Below are 19,392 nucleotides of genomic sequence, written 5' to 3'. Positions count from 1 at the left end.
CCCAATAAAAAGTGACTGCAAGGAAAGCTGTTCCTGCTCATGAGACTGGTTGTCTATTATCTAGAACACTTTTACTTTCCCTACCATGAGTTAGAGAACAAATTGCACAAATCTAAGAATATTTAATCCTGTAAAGAATACCTAGTAAAAGTTGTTTGAAGACGCTGTCAAATAAGTTCAGATACCAACACTTTAACTGCTGTCAGATTTAATATACAGTAATAGCTGGCATGTATTTTTAGCCTTATAAGTAAAGATTATTCATCATTTTAAAAGTATTTGCAAAAAAATCCCCTCATACAAATAGACTTTGAACAACAGAGCAAACTATGGGAATAACATGCATAGGAAAATAACACATTGTATAATTCATTACATGGTTGGCTTACCTTTGTGATGAATAGAACAACTTCAGTGATTTATATGGCTGGAAAATGATTCATCCAACTTTTACTTTAGCCCACAATGGTTAACTGTGTATGAGTTGCAATCTTAATTGCTGTTCCAGTGTCTCTTCCATAACTGAAGGCCATTCCCTTGGATTTCATGCATGGTGTTACCTGGAAGTGTATATTTTAATTTTAAAATTTGGAAATGACCATAATATTTGTAAGGCCAGGCTGGATGGGCCTCTGAGAAAACTGATCTAGAGGAAAGTGTCCCTGCCCATGGCAAGGGATTGGAACTGGGTGATCTTTAAGGTCCCTTCCAACCCAAACCGTTCTGTGATTCTGTGATGATTTTTATAAATATTTTGCACTCACAGACCTCCACCCTGATCTGCCAGAGCAGGGGGCAGGATGAGACCACTGGTGCTGTTTGTCCGAGTGCTGAGTGTTTCTGTGTGAGCTGGACACTGGAACCATTAGTGGATACACACATTTTACACATCTGTGGATATGTCTGCTGGATCGGGGGATGTGGAGCTGCAGCAGCCACACCTCTGTGGGGCTACTGGATTTAGCAACTCCTCATCAGTTGCGAATCAGCCCTGAAAATTTAGTCCTGAAAGGCAGGACATGTTTTTATTGGAAGTGCAGGCTTTTGGCAGGAAAGAAATACCTTTTCATGGCAGAGGTGAAGAAAAGTGGGCCTAACTGTAGGGTCCCATCACTGCCCTGTTGTGGATGACAGCTCCAGGCACTTGCTGTACTTTCCAAGGTGGAAAAAAACAAGGGAGGTGGATTAGTAAAGCAATGTGATGGTCAAGTGATAGAGGGTCTTCTGCCTGGGAATAACCCAGAAGCTTCTGGGGGAGGGAAAGACTTTCCCATGGGACAGGGTTAAATTGGCATTAAAAGGTCATTGAGATACCCTGTGCAGGAGTGGATTAAGAGTATCTAAATTATTCCTCTTCAAGTGCTTGTCCAATCAGCTTTTAAATACAGCAGTGCCAAATTTCCGTGGAGGATCTGTCCTCTTACCTGACTCTCCCTGCTGTTAGAAAGCTGTCCTACATATCAGGACATAGTAGGAATCAGAGTAAGGTTTTATGCATGCCATTGCCAAAAGACTGTAAGAAGCCAAAGATTTTAGGCCCACAGAGAAATAAAATGTATTTCAAGCCACCTTTTTTATTTCTACCTTCTGTATGAAGTCTGGGTGTTAAAGGGAAAGTAGTAGATCATCCCTCAAAAAAAAATCTTAGAAAATTTAACTGTTCCTCCTCCAGACATGGCAAAGGCCAGATCTACCTGATAAATTCCAGTGTCAAAGTCATTGAAACAATGGTAAGAGTCTTAATGAGACAGGAAATATAGTGTTACGAGGAATGAGAAATAAAACTCTGTTACATTAATTTCCCTTTTATAATTGTATTTCAGAGAAGTGTTTCAGGGAAAAAAATAAGGAAACTAACATATTCCAGGCAATTAAAAAAAATATATACTTTTGAAGAGAGCATAAACATTTTCCCTGAAATAATGAATTTCCTGTGGAAATATAAAGCTCCTGAAAACATTTGGAGTTAAAATTGTTGACCCCCTGTAAGCAAATCTTCTCCAGTCAGCGCAGTGAAAAGATCACCCACAGTATCAGCAGCCACCTCCCAGAATAATCACAACTTCTTTCATGTCTTCCCTCTAATGAGCCTCCCCATGGCCCCTCTCAAGCCAAGTATTTCAAGTGGTCTTTCTCTTTTCTGTGCCACTGATTGTCACAGAACCCAGAAGTTTTGGCTTAGCACACACACCTCCTCAAAATAGCTGTCTGGGGACTAAAAGATAGTGCTGTGGCCATTGAGAGGTGGGCTAAAAATAATGACTTCCCCTCAAAAAGAAATTAATTTTAAGGCCCTGGCTTTGTGCTGGGCTTAGGCACTTTGCCAAGCAAAACTCAACTTAAGCATGTGTTTTGCTTTAAACAAACACTTAAAATGGATCTGGGGAATAAGAATGGATTTTGATTTAAGCCCAGGCTTAAGTGCTTTGCTGAACCAGGGTCCAAAAGCCTCAGTGCCTAACCTGTTGTTTACAGTTAGTCTTGGCATCTGCATTTGCAATTTTAAGGACATACAAAGGTTAGTGGAAATACTGAGGTGGCTTTGCTCATTTTAGGTGATCCTGGCCCACATGAAAGGATTTTAGGAAGCATTTATAGCCCAAACCAGTAGGCTTTGCTGGCAACAAGTATCTTTCCCAGTTATTTGGTACATTCTAAATGCGTGGCTCATCACACTGCAAAAAATACTCCCAGCCCACCATGTGGTAGAAGGGGAGTTGGACACAGGAAAGGCAGTCAGAAGATAGCAAGCACTTAATTGCAACAGCCAAGGAGAGGCTTTCATCATGTGGCCATTCTGGATGACATTGGACGTGCAACTGATTGGCACAGCATTATTTGGGTTTTTCACTTTGATCATAAAATTACCAGGAAAGGCTTAATGGAGTTATAAATATCTTGTTTCCATGAGAGTCCTGGGAAGATAATTATAGCACTGAAGTCTTTACAAAGATAGAGCATTTATGAAATGATGTTATCTGAGGCCTCCAATGGATCATGCAGGGAATTCTGCACTCTATTCCCAGCTCCCCTATTGACTCACGGTGCTCTTTGGGTGAATCACTTCATCCCTGTTTCCTCACTCTGGGGTAATAATGACAATTACCTACTGCTGCAAAGTCTGTATGGCTTAAAAGCTGTTGCTCCCACTCATCAGAGCACTCCTGCCTGGTTTTTGATAGCAATGGCTGGCTGGAAGGCTTTGGATGAGCTACGTGTTTTCCTGATGTGTGCTACTGGTAGATTATTACACTGCTTGTAGAGTTACAGCCAAAACACTCAGGAGAAATATTTTAAATCTCTTAATTCACAGTTTTTAACAGGATGATGAAAGAGCTGTACCTCACAGTCTTCAGAAATGCTTTGTTTTTAATGCAAAGCTTGGCATTTAAAGACTATGGAAAAGTTTCTTGTTGAGTGAAAAGAAAACTTCCTTTCATAAAACCAGCCCCAATGGAGGAGCACTGTCTAGAAGCCTGAGTAGCAGCTGCCTGTGAGCAGGAACTACATCTACACTTGAACATTCCTAGCTGCACTTCTGCTCTAGAGACAACATACATCATCTTTCCAGCTTTGAAAAAGGCAAGTGAGGAAAGAGGATGGCAAACGGGCAAATGATTGTCACATGGGATACTTTGCTTGAAGGCCCGAACATGGATTTTGGTTACAAAAACAAGAACTTCAGTGCTGGAGATGAGATCCTACCTCTCCCATCAATAGCACTGTAACAGCCCTGGCTGGGATTGTAAACAGCTCCTGATAAATTTGAGAGAGATCAGAGCTCTCCAATAGTGGATGGGCCTTTGGAGCTTACTGTGCCTTTTTGCAGTGGACTGAAATGAAAATGAGCAGCTTTCTACCTGGAATGAGGTAGAACTGCAGATGAGGAAATGGAATTGTTTTACCAAGCACTGAAATGACATTTCTATATGAATAGTCCTGACAACAAAATTGCCAATTTTTCCAAAATAGTAGCTCTTGCTCTGGAGCGTGTGCATTCCTGGGGTGAAGGAAGGAGGAAAAGGCAACCTCATTACTTTTCAGGAATCTGCAAAACATAAACCAGGAGAGTCTGAATATCTAAATTATCTGTATGGGCATTCTGCTTCCATGAAGCAACTTCTAGGTAGTCCACAAAGGCAGAAAACATCTTTTTCTGAGTGCATTTCTCAGATCATGTAATCACAGCTGAGCAGAGAAATCTAAACCTAAGGAGGATCACATTCTTTACAAAGCATAATTATGGAATGGAAAGACTTGGCATTCCCTTTTTCCTGTGTCCTTGCTCAGAGGCAATTACCAGTGATTTTTGTGATGATCTGACCCAAATAAGAGCCAAGAGAGGCTCTGTGGATGTGCTCCCTCAGCACTGCAGTCCAAACTACTCTTCTTGTGGGGTCTTGCACTGGTAAAGCAGGATCCAAGCTGAAGATGGGGCTCTGTCACACCTTCCCCTCAAAGTCAGCCAGACTGACTCATTTGAATTAAACACACTGGGTTCATATTAAACACACTGGGTGTTGGTCTTTGTACTTGCTGACACAGATGCACAGGCAGTTTCAAGGCACTGACCTTTTATCTGACCTTTGTTCTGCAGACCATCAGTGCTCAGAAAAGCATTGTGTCCTTCTGTTTGCTTGACACCAGAAGAAAATCAAGTGATTTCCAGTATCAGACCATGGCCCCCCAAATGTGATTCCCAGGTTAAAACGGAGAAGCAGCTTGACTTGCTCAAAGAGTTCTCCTCTTTAAGTAATTCACTAGAGCTGGAGATATTGCCTTTGATGCTCTTCTGCCCACATCTTAATATTACAATTTACTATTTTAAGCTTGTTTATAAAGCTGGAATAATACACAGATAAAAAAGGGATAATTACTAGGGCGTTTTCAGGCATTAAAGCTGAGGTTTGGAGTTCCTTTTTCTGAGAAAATAAACCAAGGAATGTTTTACTATCTGAAAACCTGGCAACTGGTCTTTGCTTACCATGAAGTAAAATCAAGCATCACTTTGTTAAAAGCCAGTTTCATCACAATGATCTAGTTGTTCCTTAAAATAATAAAGAGGCCTGAATCAGCAGGAGATGGTTTTATTCTGTCCTTTGGGTATTAATCAATATATCCAGCTAAATTTTTTCCAGCCTTGCAGCCTGGTTCAGAGGTTTTGTGCACATGCATAGTTTGTACATTCAGGCATGTGGGTCTGTAGGAAATGAGTTCTCTACACATCCACAAGCCAGGACAAATACAGGTGATTTGCTGGAATCACATCTGCCCTGAGCTGCCACACCCTGGGAAGGAACATTTATCCCTCCACACAGAGACATTCCAGATTGGCATCTTTGTACAGGGGTCAAAGGGGGAAGCTGGGCAAAGGAGCTGGAAGCTGGGGCTGTCCTGCCTGCTGGGCTCTGAGCTCTCACAGCCTGGGAAGGTGCCGTGCCACTGGATCTCACAGCCTAGGAAGGTGCCATGCCACTGGATCTCACAGCCTGGGAAGGTGCCATGCCACTGGATCTCACAGCCTGGGAAGGTGCCATGCCACTGGATCTCACAGCCTAGGAAGGTGCCATGCCACTGGATCTCACAGCCTGGGAAGGTGCCATGCCACTGGATGTCTTGGTGGGCTGGCTGAACAGGACATTCATGGCACAGCAGGCTGCTCCCCAAGGTAGCCCTGGAGCAGCCAAACGGCACAATCAGACTAGAGGCCCTGCTTCATCTTTCCTCATCTTCCATTTACTGTTTCCATCCTCCCTAGGAACTTCAATAGTGCTTTTTTTTTTTTCCCCTTCCCAGCTCAGCTGTAAACTCAGCTTACATTTTCCTTCAGGTTTTTTTAAGACATCCAGGCTGCCAAATGCCTGAAAAGCTTCAAGCTGGAGTGCAACACTGCAAGGGTAAGCCTGGTAGATCAGTGCCTCAGTAGGAGATAACTCCTGAATGGACTGGCTATCCCTTCTAGAGCTGTGCCACACTGATGGGAGAGCAGGAGGAGGGGGCAGACCCTTCCCTCCGGCTGATGTGGAAGGAGGACACTCCTCAGAGGTGCTCTGCTGCAGTGACTCAGTGCTGTGGAAGCTGTGACTGCCCAAAAATATCTGTGTTGCCAAGACCATTTCCATTTTGCCATCCCCAGTGCTCCCCTTGCGCAAGGGCTGGCAGGACATGGGCACTGGCACCATCCACTGTCAGTCACTGATGTGATCTCTAGAAAAATCAGTGCTAAAATATATGATAGCAACGATATAAATACAAGCATACCCAAAGATAAAGTGTGTAAGCAAACTATGTCTTAGTAGAAGTGTTGAAAAATTAAGTTTTCACTTCTAGGCACAATTAAGGCTCAAAAATAGTCTCAGTTGTTACTTAACCTGCTTGAGCTGCTTATTTTCTATTAACTGAATGTGTATGTGGTGTCATGCTGACTAATAACACAGCCTTCTGCTTCCCATGATACTCCAATTATGCCTTCAGCAGTCACTTAAAAGTGCCAGAATAATGAATGAAAATTTCAGAGAAGAAAGAAAAACACAAGAATCCTGAAGATTATGGATCACACTTAAGGAGACTGAAACATTCAAAAAAATTTTAATGATCTCTCAATATAAACAAAGCTCCTTAAAATGGCATTTTGGAAAGCTTTCCTGTGTCAATCTCCATAATTAAGGATAAAGATTAATAAAAGAGAAATAAATCTCATACAGTGGACTTCTCCATCAAACCTGTCTAGCACTGCTTCAGAACTAGGGCTCCTAAATTCCACTTCTCAACAATTAATAAACATTAATTACCACAATATTTGCTTTAGAGGAGTAAATTGTGTCTTGCAGTGAATTACACTCTGTGGCCTTCTTATTAGCACATATAAAAATAAAACTTCTAGTAGCTATTTTGTTTTTTTCTTAGTTGTTTACATTCTGAAGCAAATTAAATAATATATTCATAAGCTCAGTCTGTATTTAGATACCTAAATAAGCATCTTGATTTTTAAGAGCACCTACAACTCTGAGAGTCACACAGTGCTCCTGAAAACCAGGCCATTTATTTAGGTGCCTATATTTAGGTACATGAGTTTGAAGCGTTTGGCTTGAGGTCACATAGCTATGGCTCATTGCATTTTTTTATTTCCATTTGGGTCACAATGGGCAAATCACTTCTAATAATTCTCATCACAGATGTAAGAAAGAGCAGGAGAGGTGGTAAGAATTACCTACTAAAAACTATCATGATATTTAGCACTTCCTGAAAATACATGGGCTTTCATTCATGGAGAATTAAAATCTAAAAAATACAGAAATCAGTGCATCAGCAAGGTAAGACTGTGTTTAGAGACTAAACTTACATTGTGGTTAAACTGTACTCATTTCCTGGATTGAATTTTATCAGATCTTTGTCATTGCCTCTGTAACCTTGTGACCATTTTGACAAGCCAGATGTTTCAGCTTCCTGTAGTTTGACTGGGCAAATCCTAGAAACCAAGTGTTTCTGCTTGTTAACACATGGCAGCAAACCACAGTTCATTCTTGAGGAATTTGGGCTGACATCATCAGTCATGCTCTTGAATTGTGGCTATACCTCCAAGATTGCTTTTGAATTTGCACAGTAGCTTGTACAGGCCTTGACCTTAATGAACCAATTATGAATAAACAGTCCGGGTCTCTGCTGAGAGCTCTTGGAAAAGGACATGAGGAGTTTTAAAAGAAATTTTAAAGAAACAAGGAACAAAATGAAAGCCTTCTATTTCAGCATCTTCATTCAAATACGACAATTTGCATCTGGCCATAACATTTCAGATGTGAGAGTTGCACTTGTACTGTAAGGATGTTTTTTGTTACAGTACAAAAGGTTTGTTTTTCTTTCTTGAAATGGAGGTTGTTTTAAAAGTCAATGAAACCTGTTTTTCCCCTTGATCTATCATGCATCTAGGCTGAAAAAAACATCTCTTGGTTAAAAATATTCCTTCAACAGAAATGGGGACGTGCCATTTTTGTTGTCTTTAAAGCAGAGGGTTAGCTGTAAGACAGTAAAGTTCTGTTTTGTGGGACTTTATGTTAGATAGGGAATTTTTGCAATGTGAAATCAAAAAGCCCTTAACTTTTTTTCCAACAGCTCTCTCTCTGAAGCAGATGTTAAATGGAAAGATTCTTTGTTCCTGTTCTGGTTGCCTTAAGAGACACAAGCTCCTTGTCTGACCTCTGTCTGCTCCTGAAGATGCTCAGAAACAACAGGGATACGCCAGAGAAGGATTTAGGGAGCAACAGAGCCAAAATGCAGGGGGTGTCCCACTGCAAAGGTGGGAGCTCAGGGGTTCCAGAGCAGTGCCACAGGTTCTTATGGAAACACAGACAGGTTTGGGTTGGAAGGGACTTTAAGAATCATCCCATTCCATCCCCTGCCATGGGCAGGAACACCTTCCACTAGACAACATTATTTCAAGCCCCATCCAACCTGAACTTGAGCGCTTCCAGGGATGGGGCATCCACAGCTTCTCTGGGCAATTGGTGCCAGGGCCTCACTACCCTCACAGGGAAGAATTTCTTCCCAATACTTAAATTAACCCTGCCTTCCTTCAGCTTAAGGTCCTTTTCCTTGTTCTACCACTCCATGCCCCTAATAAAAGTCCCTCTCCAGCTCTCTGGTAGCCCCTTTAGCTGCTGGAAGCTCTCTCTAGGGCTCCATACTTGCCTGACCCCCACGTACCAGATTTGGAGAGAACAGAACACACATCCCAGCTGCAGCACGTGCTTCCCTGCATATCAAGCCCCCAAAGGAAACAGCTCTGCTCCATGATCAACCTGCTCATGGAGTAATGTGTACAAGGGCACTACAGGCACTGAAATTTTACAGCAGGTAGAGGATAGTCTCCTTTCCAGCAGGAATTTTTCATTTTTTGCAATTGTTATTCCTGTACCCAGAATGATGTAAAATGCTCTGTAGATAAAAAGCAAGACGAGACAGTGTTGGCTTTGCACATTTTTGCTTTTCTCTGTAATATGTTGCAGCTAAGCTGCTCTGCAGCTGCTGAGCACACTGAGACACTGGAGAGGTGTCGAGGCAATGTTGTCTCACTGCCCTGAGTGACTGGGTGATAAACCAGCAGATGAAGTTCAGCAGCGATAAGTGCAAAGCAATGCACAGGGGAAAAAATAACCCCAACCACACACACACAGACACTGCTTCCAGCACTGCAGGAGATCTGGAGACGGAAGTGGAAAGCCCTCTGGGAATGTCGGTGTGGGGCTAAGAAGTGGTCAAAAAGGGAAACTGAATGTTAAGAATCAGTAGCTTCCCCTTTAGATGATGAGGAGACCCCCAGAGTAATAGGACTCTTTGGCCCAGATGCTCAGAGTTATTCAAAGTCCCTTGGCCAGACAGCTCTTGTCTATTCCAGACCCAGCAAAATTCAACAGTCATTTTAGCAGAATCAAAGTTTCAAAGCAGTGTTTTCTTGTAAAATTAGACAGGCTAGAGAGGATGGTGATAAAGTCTCCCAGTGAAAACAGAGAAAACCACATAAAATTTAAAGAGGGAGAGCTGAAGGAAAATCCAGTTAAAGGCTAGAAAGTAATCACAGAATAGTTTGGAAGGAACCTATAAGATCATCTTGTTCCAACCCCTGCCATGGGCAGGGACACCTTCCACTACGCCAGGTTGCTCCAGTCTGGCCTTGAACACTTCCAGGGATGGAGAATCTACAGCTTCTCTGAGCTGGCTTCTACAGCTTCACAGGGAAGAATTTCTTCCTAATATCTAATCTAAACCTGCCCTCTTCCTTCATCTTAAGTCAATCCAACTTGTCCTATGATGATGGTGACAAGGTATAAGCAATAAATTTACTGCCTCTCTAACAAAGGAATTCTTGAACAGGGATAAGACTTGAAATTGTTTTTACACAGTGAAGAACCATCCTGTCACAGCACATTGTGGAAAGCAAAACCACAAATGGGTTCAAAAAGAGTTAAAAACTCCTAGAGAACAGGACCACTGGTAGCTACTAAGTGGAGCAACTAGTATTCAACCATGACTTCCAGAAATCCCTACTCCCTGGTTGCTAGAATATTATAAGGTAAATAGGAGAACATAGAGCCTATTTTTACACTGATTAACTAAGCATCCAGTCTTGGCTGCTGGAGACAAAAGACAAAGTTAGATGGATCCAACTGTGTTTTTTATGTTCTAAAAAAGTAACAGAAACAATCGAGATTATAATGCTGACAGAGTCGACATCAATTTTACTTGCTTTATCCATTCTAATCTCCAGACTCAGCCATTTGGAAGAAATCATAATCCATATCTGGCCAAAGAATTTGGGATTATCCCAGTGAACAGAAATGTAAAAGATGAAGCATTGACTTCTTCAGCATCTACAGATTTTCAGGCATTACTTACTTGTTTCTTCTAAAAAAGGGGAATTTGTCACCAGAATGTCTGCAAAGGCTGCAGGACATAGCCAGGGTTTGTATTTTGATGATCAGAAATCAAGGTTAACATTGTCAGGAGGCAAAATCTTTTGGTTACAGTGCTTCAGTTGTGTTGAAATTCTCAGCATCTGCTTCAGCACACTTGAGAGGCCACTTTTGCTTACAGATTAAATCTAGAGATGGGAAGCAGGTGCAGACTGAAGATAATGAGCAGCTCAGGATTTGGAGGAGACGGGCTAAGCCTGTGCTCTGGGATATCAGTAACAAACTCCCACTCAGTTCTGTGGGATGAGCTCACAGCACTGCTTGTGGATCCTGCAAGCAGCAGCTGTTTTATCACCTCCTTTGGTATCCTTTCCAGAATTACAGCTTCCTCCAGGTTTTGGCACTCTGCAACTGCTCGGGCTGTGGGAAGATGGCCACAGCCTTTGAGAGGCACAGGGTGCATGGCCTGAATAGCTCTGGGGTGAAGGGTGGGATTCCACAAAGGACCTTCTCTCAATTGCTCTTATTTATTTTTCAACACCATTTTTCCACGTCTAAATAATATAATATTTTTTGACCTTTCCTAATAGAAATCTTTAATGCTTATAACAGGGAATATTAAAATCCTGCAGTTGCTGCCATTCTTACAGTTATCTGCTTTGAAGAACATTTCACTGCAATCAGTGGAATTTAGGGCTTTTTCCCCTTCATCTTAGCAATAATGCCTGGATGCATACAAACCCAAAGGGCTGACCTTGGCTTTCCTGATTTTTCCTGAGCATGGGTTGGTTAACTTGCTTTCAAAATTACAGAGATTCCTGTTTTACCACAAGGAAAACATATGCTAGGGCAGCTTCATCACAATGGAAACATCCTTCCCAATATGAAAATGAAGAAAAGTTGAGACACAAGATAGAGTTAAGAGGACAGAGATAAGAAGACACAAGCAAATTGTATAACATAAAACGCAGGACAGAAAAAGCCCAGTGGATGCTCTTCCCACTCAGAATATTAAAATAACACATCATGCAAAGGGACCACACATAAATGGAGACAAAGGAAAATATCCTACCAGGTTTAATTCCCAAAACAAAAACCAACAAGCAGATAATTTGATTTAAAACCTGATTAGTTTATATAGTGGCATCTGTGGTTCCATAGCTTGCTTACTGTTCTGCATAATGCCTAAAGCAGTAAGATCATGGTCAGGGATCAATATTTTAGACACAAGGACAAATCAATGAAAATAATAATTACTATTATAAGTTACCTATTGTACATTTAAAAATAAAAGTAGAACTGAAGCAGAAACCCTGAAAGGTACCAAGGCATAAGTCAAACCTTAGTTAAGGGACCAGGAAGAAGCTCCTCTGTTGCAAGTACAGCAATCTCCAGTGCACTGCTCTTTGCTGTCTGCAGAGATGAGGTGGGATACACTATTGATTTCATTCTTCACATTATTTATTTTCTGCTATTATTGGAAAGTGCTGCTATAAATGGCACACATCTTTTTATATATCTTTTAAGTAATGGAGAATTATTCCTTACATAGATTTTTATAGGGTATTTAATAATTACATGGGAGTCTTCTAGTTCTTCATTACATTCTATAGATTTTCAAAGCCATCTTTACAAAAACCTATTTACGTTTCTGTAGCACCCTATTGATTAAATCCCTTTGTATTACATTCCAAAGAGAAAAGACCACAGAAAATCAGTGTTAGCCTCAGATGTGCAGCTGGAAGAGAGAAAATAGCCCTTCTTTTAATAAAACATGCCTTGGGGGCATCTGAGGGCTTTCTCTTCTTTTTAAAATCATGACCAGCACCAGCCTTTTTCTGTTGTAAACGTGACTTTCCTTTAGAGCCCTACAAATGCTTCTTCTGGTCTGACATCATCTGTAGTGGGGAAATACCCCTGATTCACCTGTTAACCTGATGATCTGTCTCTGTCCCAGATGGAGCTCACTCCAAAGGACAGTTTGGGGGGGAACATAGTCTTGGGAGCTCCATCCTCCAGAGTAATTAAGACCCCTGCAACATCACCACTGGAGGGCCTGAGGAGCTGTCACTAAAACCATGGCGAGGCGCCCTGGCACTGTGAGGATGTCCATCCACCACACCTCTCCCCCACCTTATCCCATCACCCCTTCTCACTCCTATTCTATCCCATCCCACCTCACTCCTACTCCATCTCTCCTCACTTCCATTCCATTTCATTCCTTTCCACTCCATCCCACACCCTCTTCCCAACCTTACCTCACTCCACTCATCCCAGCCCTCTTCACTCCCATCCCATCTTACCCCACCTCTCCCCTACCCTAAGCAATCCCATCCCACTCCACCCCCCCCTGACTTCACCCAATCCCACCTCACCCCAGGGTGGGGGCACGGACACGTTGAGGGAGAACACTTTGCCAGGAGAACACAAACATGGCCTGGTTCCTGCCGCTCCCTGTGTGCTGGGGTGTCATCAGCTCCCGCCCTGGCTCACCTGTGTCCCCTCACTGCCCTGAGCCACTCACCTGTCCCCACACACCTGCCACTTGTCCTCGGTCATCCCTTGTCCCCACACATCCCCTGCCCGGCTCGCCTGGCCCCATTAATCTGTCCCCGAACGTCCCCCGTGCCCTCGCCTCTGTCGCTGTCCCCTCACGGGCCCCGCTGGTCACCGAGTCCCGAGAGGGTCGCCGTGGGAGCTGGGGGCGTGGCCAGGGCTGTGGGAGGCGGGACCAATGCGATCCTCGCATTCTCATTGGCGCTACCTCCTGCCTGTTTAGGCGGGGACGTTGTTGATTGGGCCGCCCCGTCCTCCACCTTGGCGGGCGCGGCGCGGGCGGGCGCGGGGCGCTCTGAGGGAGCGTAGGGTGCGGAGCGAGGCGGACTCCGGGCGGGCCGGGAAGGGCGAGCGAGCCGCAGGTAAGGGCACGGCCGCCTCCCCAGGGGCTCCTTCCCCGCCGGGGCCGCAGCGCTGTCCGGCAGACCTGGGTTATGCAACCGCCCCGCGGTCCTGCCCCGGCGCCGCGCTGCCCTCGGGGCTCCCTCCGCCTGCGGCTCTCGGGGCGCGGGGGATGCGCGGCGAGCATCCCTTCCCCGGGAGGAGCTGGGGCCGGGGCCGGTGTCCCCCCCGGTGGGATGCGGAGGAGCTTGTGAGGAGGGATGGGGAGGTGGGAAGGGGGTTTGCGGCCGTGCTGGGAGCAGGTCGGGTCGCAGCGATGCGGACCCGGACCGGGCGCTCGGGCAGGGCTGCGCCGGGAGCCCTGAGAGAGAAGCTTTTCTTGGGATGCTTTAAACTTGGCTGCTGTAGCTGAGGGGGAATGGCTTTGGTGTGAAGGAAGGTTGGTTTAGATTAGATATTAGGAATAAGTTCTTTACTGTGAGGCCGGTGAGGCACTGGCAGAGGTTGCCCAGAGAAGCTGTGGCTGCCCCATCCCTGGAAGTGTCCAGGGCCAGCTTGCATGGGGCTTGGAGCAGCCTCGGATAATGGAAGGTGTTCCTGCCCATGGCAGGGGGTTGGAACGAGATGGTTTTTAATATCCCTTCCAACCCAAACCATTCTGTGATTCAGTGATCCCAAGCCAATATCATTTAATACTTATGTAATAGATAGCTCTCCAAACTTGCTGGTTTGTTGTTTTTTCCCCCTCACCTCTCCTGTATTCTTTTGTACCTCTTTTAAATATTCTGTTCCTTTATTTCTGGAGTTTGGAGTTTAATGAAGTTTCCTAAAATCAAATGTATGATAAGTTTATACAGCTGAAAGAAATCATATAAATGAGAATTGTAGTTTAATTAGGGGTTATACTTTACACCAGCTTCTGTCTTTGGCTTTCAAGTTTTGCCCTTGGAAGTGGTTTGGTCTTCTGGCTAGTTAGAGTGGCTGCCCTGATGAAAAGGAAAACTCCTATTCTATGAAAAGACATGATTAGTGTAGATAAACTGCTGCATTTATCTTGCAGTGAAACGAAATGATATGGTTGCCTATCATGCTTGTACAGATGGAAGTCTGAATACTGTGTGAATGTAAAACATTACAGAAAACTGCTAACACATCTCAGTAAACGAGGGCAAAAGAAGATTTTCTGTAGATTATCATCCCTGTTAACTGCCTTTGGTACATTTCACAGCAGGATCTGTCCTATCCTCCTTAAACTTCTGAGAAGTTGTCAGGTGTGTGATTCAGTTTGTCTGTCCCCTTCCAAGTATTGTAGTTTGTGTTCAGATTCAGTAGCTTGGTTTGTCATTGTTTGTGTTGAAAATGTTTGTCATTGCGTTGGAGTAATTAAGTAAATAATTTATAAATTACTTCGTTGTGCTAGCAAGAAATCTTTTTTAGAGGAGGAAACTTTGAAATGTTATTCCAAGTCATCATTGTGTCCTGTTTTCTAGGAGTTAAGCCCTGTGAATGGCTCCTGCTGCAGGTAGTTCTGGGTGAGATTTGGGGCACGGTTCTGAATTTCAGGTTCCAAGCTGGAGGGCTGCTGAGCGAGTGTTCCACTGACCCCTGTGTGAGGTGACAGCTCTGGCTGAAGGCCGGTGACGCTCTAATGCTGTGTGCCCCTTATGAAACTGGCTTGCTTTAAATAGATTAGCATAGAGGCCAAGTGAAGGTGATCAGGAGGCTTGTTCTGGTTTCTTTGTGTTTGGGGAGGGTTGGTTTTTTTTTTTTGTCCTTTTTTTTGGGTTTTTGTTTTGTTTTTTTTGTTCTTTGAATACCTTAATGTTGCCATGGTTACTGTAGTGCCCAACTGATTGAAGCTCAGCTTCTTGACTTTAAGAACGGCACAGGGAATCTTCACACCTGGCACTGGCTGCTCCAAAGTATCACCTTTCTGTTGTGCAGTGGCCCTGGAATTTTGGCTCCGTTGGGTTCACCAGTGCCTCCTGGATTGTTTTCTCCAGTGCTGGAGATGCAGATGCTCAGCAAGGCGATGCCAGAGTCCCTTTGTGGTCTCAGGATACATCCCTGGCATGGGAGGCACAGCTGAACTTTCAGTGTGATGTGCATGTCTTGGACTGCTTGAGCTGACCAGTCCTGCTGTAGAGGAATAAAACTGAATAGTCCCTTTGGATGTTAAAAGCTTCCAAAAATAGTTCCCAAGTCTCAGCTAAATTTAATGCGGCTAGAATGTCAATGGAAAGGATTAGAACATTTGGGATTTGCACCAGTTAGCATTTAGAAAAAAAAAATAAAATCCTCTTTCTCATATCTGCCACTTTTGTAAGAGGAAAAGTAGAGATTGGCACTATTTTTGTGTGGTGCTAACCAAACTGGAGCTGAAATGTGAGTGGACTTCCCTGTGCTGATAATTTTGATTCCTGTAAGGGAATTTGCCCAGGTGGGAGATCAGGGTGAAGGCTGTGGGAAGGGGTCACCATAGTCCTCGTTGCTTTTGAGGCTGCAAAGGTTCATTAATCCTGTCATGTGAGGTCTGGTTCTGCTCTTTCTAATTAAGTAAAAAGCCTCTATTTAAGTCCATAGGAGCTTTCCACAGTGAGGAATTAGCACCATTAAAATAATGCCCATCTCCAGTGTTCATTGTGCAGAGTGGAATGAAATTCCAGTAAGTTACTCTGTGACCTTCCCTGATACATTTGCACTTTCTGACAGAGCCTTCAGTGTGGGGCCAGTTGGATTCAGCAGAAGATGCAGCCCTAAGCTGCCACCACTGAAATTGGTGGCTCTGCTACTGTAAAGTCAGTGAATATTTTAAGTAAAAAAATTATTCTTTCAGTAAAATCTTATTCACTGGGTTTGATTTCCCTCCCTCCTGCCTCTCCCCTGCCTTTGAATTATGGTAAAAATTGCTATTTTGGGGTATTTTTTTTTCAGTAGGAGCCAAGATGGAATCCCTACACTTCTCCTGGACCCTTCTACAAAAGCAATTGCAACTTTTCTTGCATTGTTTTTTTCTCCACATTTTCTTAATTCCTGCAGATTATGGTTTCCAGGTTTGCACTCAGGACTCAATAATACTTCTAGTTTATAGTGATTATATTTAAAGCTTCTATTTGTAACATTTTGTTTGCTTTAGTCTATTTTTAGTCATGTTGTTTGTCATGGCAAGCAGTGTTTAATAAAAAAAAGTAAAGTTTCCTAGTGATTTCAAGAGATATGTGCCTGTTTCTTGATGTCCCTCAGGGATTCTTTTTAAAAACTCTAAAGACAGGGAAATGCTCACCAAGGAAATGCCTTATTAGTTTCCATAAAAACAGTGGATAAATCTATGAATGCTCAGTGATATAGAGGGCATCGGTCCATTCGGACACTTCATGTCCTCAAATTGTCTTCATTCAATACAATTTCTGCTGAAAGTTTTGGCTCTGGCAGGGATCTGACTTCATGAGAGGATTTATGTCTTTACCCTTTCAGTTTTATGCTAAATAAGTGTATTTTTCAAAGAGAAACTTTAGTGAACTACTGCTGTTTTCCAGTGAATATAATTTTCTGCTGGCCTCTGTTAATTTTAATTAGAGGTGTACTGTGTCTAAAAATAGTGAGGTAACAGAATGAACACAGAGCTCCCACTTGGAATCTCTACAGAGACTTTGGTCACAGCGTCTCCAGTGCTGAGCACTGACATGACCTGTGCCAGTGGGAAGCGTGTTTGCCTTGTGTTTGGAGCCACCCCAAATTAGAAACCTTTGCACACCTGGAGCACATGAGGAGAAATTTAAAGCAGCCCACATCAGAGTGAAGTGATGTGTAGGGTCTGGGAGGGAAGTGGCTGCTGTGGTTCTCCAAGGGTTGAAAGTGCAGCACTCTTGAGTTTCTCATTCTGCGGAATGTATTAAAGTTGAGGATCCAAACCTTACGCCGAATTCAGAAATAACACAGATAACATTCAGGTGGGCTTTAAATAAAGGGAATAAATGGATGTGGCAAGTGCTCGGCTTTAGCTGGAGGTTTGAAGTTGTTTGCCTCAGGTTTGAATCTGCCTCCGTGTCTCAGATTTTTCAGGGGAACAATCCTGACAGAGTTTGCTGTCATGATCCCAGGTAAGATTTTGGATAATTTAGCATCAATATTGGTTCTGGATAGTGCCTATATTAGTGTATAAATTTTTTTTTTAATAGCATTGCCTCTTTTTTTGAAATTCTGTGTGCCAACTTCTGGTATCTCAAGTATTTGTAAAATCTGATTTGGGAGGGGAGAAGCAATTGCATAACTCGATTTAAATTCATTGCATTTTAAAAGGAAGGTAAGTACAGTTTACTCTTATGTGAGGGTTTTTTTTGTTGGTTATTTTTTAATATAAAAAGGATCCTTAGAGGATGACATTAACTTATTTTGTCAGAAGCTATGGAAAGGAGCTTTAACATAAATAACATAAATGGAAATGTGATCTACTGATTGTATTATCCTAACATAAAAGATTACTTTTAATTGGGCTGATTTTACATGGAAATCCAATTCATAGATGATGCATGACTTAGAGTTAATTGTTTTAAGGGATTTGAAATTTAAATTCTTTTGGTCTAAATTAGTTGAATAATTGGAAAGATAATTTTTTTTTGTCAGGGGACTGCTTGAAGTGGTTAAGTAATTTCAAAGAAGCCACAAAACACTACCAACAACATGATACCTGAGCCTTAAGGTTTGACAGACATAATAAAGGATATGATTTTTATATATATATATATATATATATTTGAAAAAATGTAAGATTTGCATCTTATGCCTGGGGATAACTTCTGATTGAAGTCTGCTAACAAATGTTGATTCAAGTCTGTTTGTCCCCTCTGATTATCATTGAGCTCAGGCTCAAAGGCAGTGTATTTTTCTTGGGGAATATGTATGTATTTTCTTAGTGAGGTTTCTGTTTTAATTGTGGTGCTGTGCTTTCTGTGGTGCAATGCATGGCAAAGGCAAAATCTGGGAAACAACAGTTACTCCATACAGGTGATCTTAACCATCCCATCATAAATTGATTTAGGAATCAGCTATAAGTTGACTTGCTAGTGGAGGGAACACTAACAGAACTCTGGGTGTATCTTAAGAGTAGAAGGTGCCTGTGCAGGCACAGACACCTGCCAGTCTGGGAGAAGAGCAGGCCAAAAGCCTGTGAGACAGTGACTTTCCTAAAAAGGCTTGGCCAATACCCAAGTCCCACTGGGCAAAAATATCTCAATAATTGGCTGGAAAAAAAAGAATCAAGCTTTTCTTGTCTAAGAGCTCTAGCAGAGCAAGACTACTGCCACATGATATAAATATTTATTAATTTCTCATCTTGGCTGCTGCAGCATATGGTCATTTTGTTATTGGTTAAAAACCTGAGCTTCGTGGTTGTAACTTAAAATCCTGTTCTGGTTTGCTATTTGTCATAGTGGTTTTGCTGAATTCCTAACTTAAAAGCTTTCCTATGTAGTACTTCATTATAATATGGCTCTCCCAGGAGTGAAAAGTAAACAACTGTTTAGTGAGGAAGCTTATAGACTTATTCTGACTTCTGTCAATAGATTGAGATTCCTTGTTTCTCTGCACAATTAGCCTTGTTATGCCTTGGGAAAGGAGGTATGAAACTTGTTAGTTTTAACATTCATAATCCAGATTCCTACAACTTTAGTATGTCCAGTGTAAGTCTCAGATGGTCAGTGTCTTCTCTGGCTGCAAATTGTTTGCCTGTTGTGAATGAAATTCTTCCCACAGCCTGGCACAAGTCTGCTCTGCCATGTAAATTGTGTTTTGTAACACTGGGCTTGAGGTTCATTTCCATAAACCTAATGACACAAGCTAGACATGATGACAAACACGCTTAGAGATGATTGTTTTTGGAGAAGATGATTTTTTAAAGCTTTTTGCTAGAGAAAATACTGCATTCTGATGTGAAGTTTCTGGCTGCTGTGAGGATTTCTTTACAGTATTTCCCTGGGTGTGTTTACCATGAAATGTGCAGTAACAGAAAGCTTAAGTGAGTTGGTGCAAATACCAGAGGCAATGTTGCTGTGAGGGTGAGCTCTCCTACACTAACGTGTACTGCTGAACT

At 42.7% G+C, this 19,392-nt stretch overlaps 1 protein-coding gene and 1 long non-coding RNA gene across 2 annotated transcripts in view; one reads left to right on the top strand and one right to left on the bottom strand.

Moving 5' to 3' along the window:
- Nucleotides 1–176: 176 nt before the first annotated feature.
- Nucleotides 177–13,034, bottom strand: LOC119699537. The gene is made up of 3 exons (XR_005256462.1): nucleotides 12,931–13,034; nucleotides 11,748–11,819; nucleotides 177–560 (listed from the first exon to the last, which is right to left on the bottom strand). It is a non-coding gene; the product is annotated as an uncharacterized LOC119699537 (long non-coding RNA).
- A 161-nt stretch (nucleotides 13,035–13,195) lies between these two features.
- RCAN2 (regulator of calcineurin 2) overlaps nucleotides 13,196–19,392 on the top strand; it is an 83,501-nt gene continuing 77,304 nt past the window's right edge. The window contains exon 1 of the mRNA XM_038132215.1: nucleotides 13,196–13,324. The gene's annotated coding sequence lies outside the window, so the exon portion shown is untranslated. The remainder of the gene's footprint in view (nucleotides 13,325–19,392) is intronic.

Source organism: Motacilla alba, chromosome 3 (assembly GCF_015832195.1).
Source record: "Motacilla alba alba isolate MOTALB_02 chromosome 3, Motacilla_alba_V1.0_pri, whole genome shotgun sequence".
Lineage (NCBI taxonomy): Eukaryota > Metazoa > Chordata > Aves > Passeriformes > Motacillidae > Motacilla > Motacilla alba.
The sequence above is the reverse complement of the archived record's forward strand: the minus strand, read 5'-3'. Positions and strand labels throughout refer to the sequence as shown.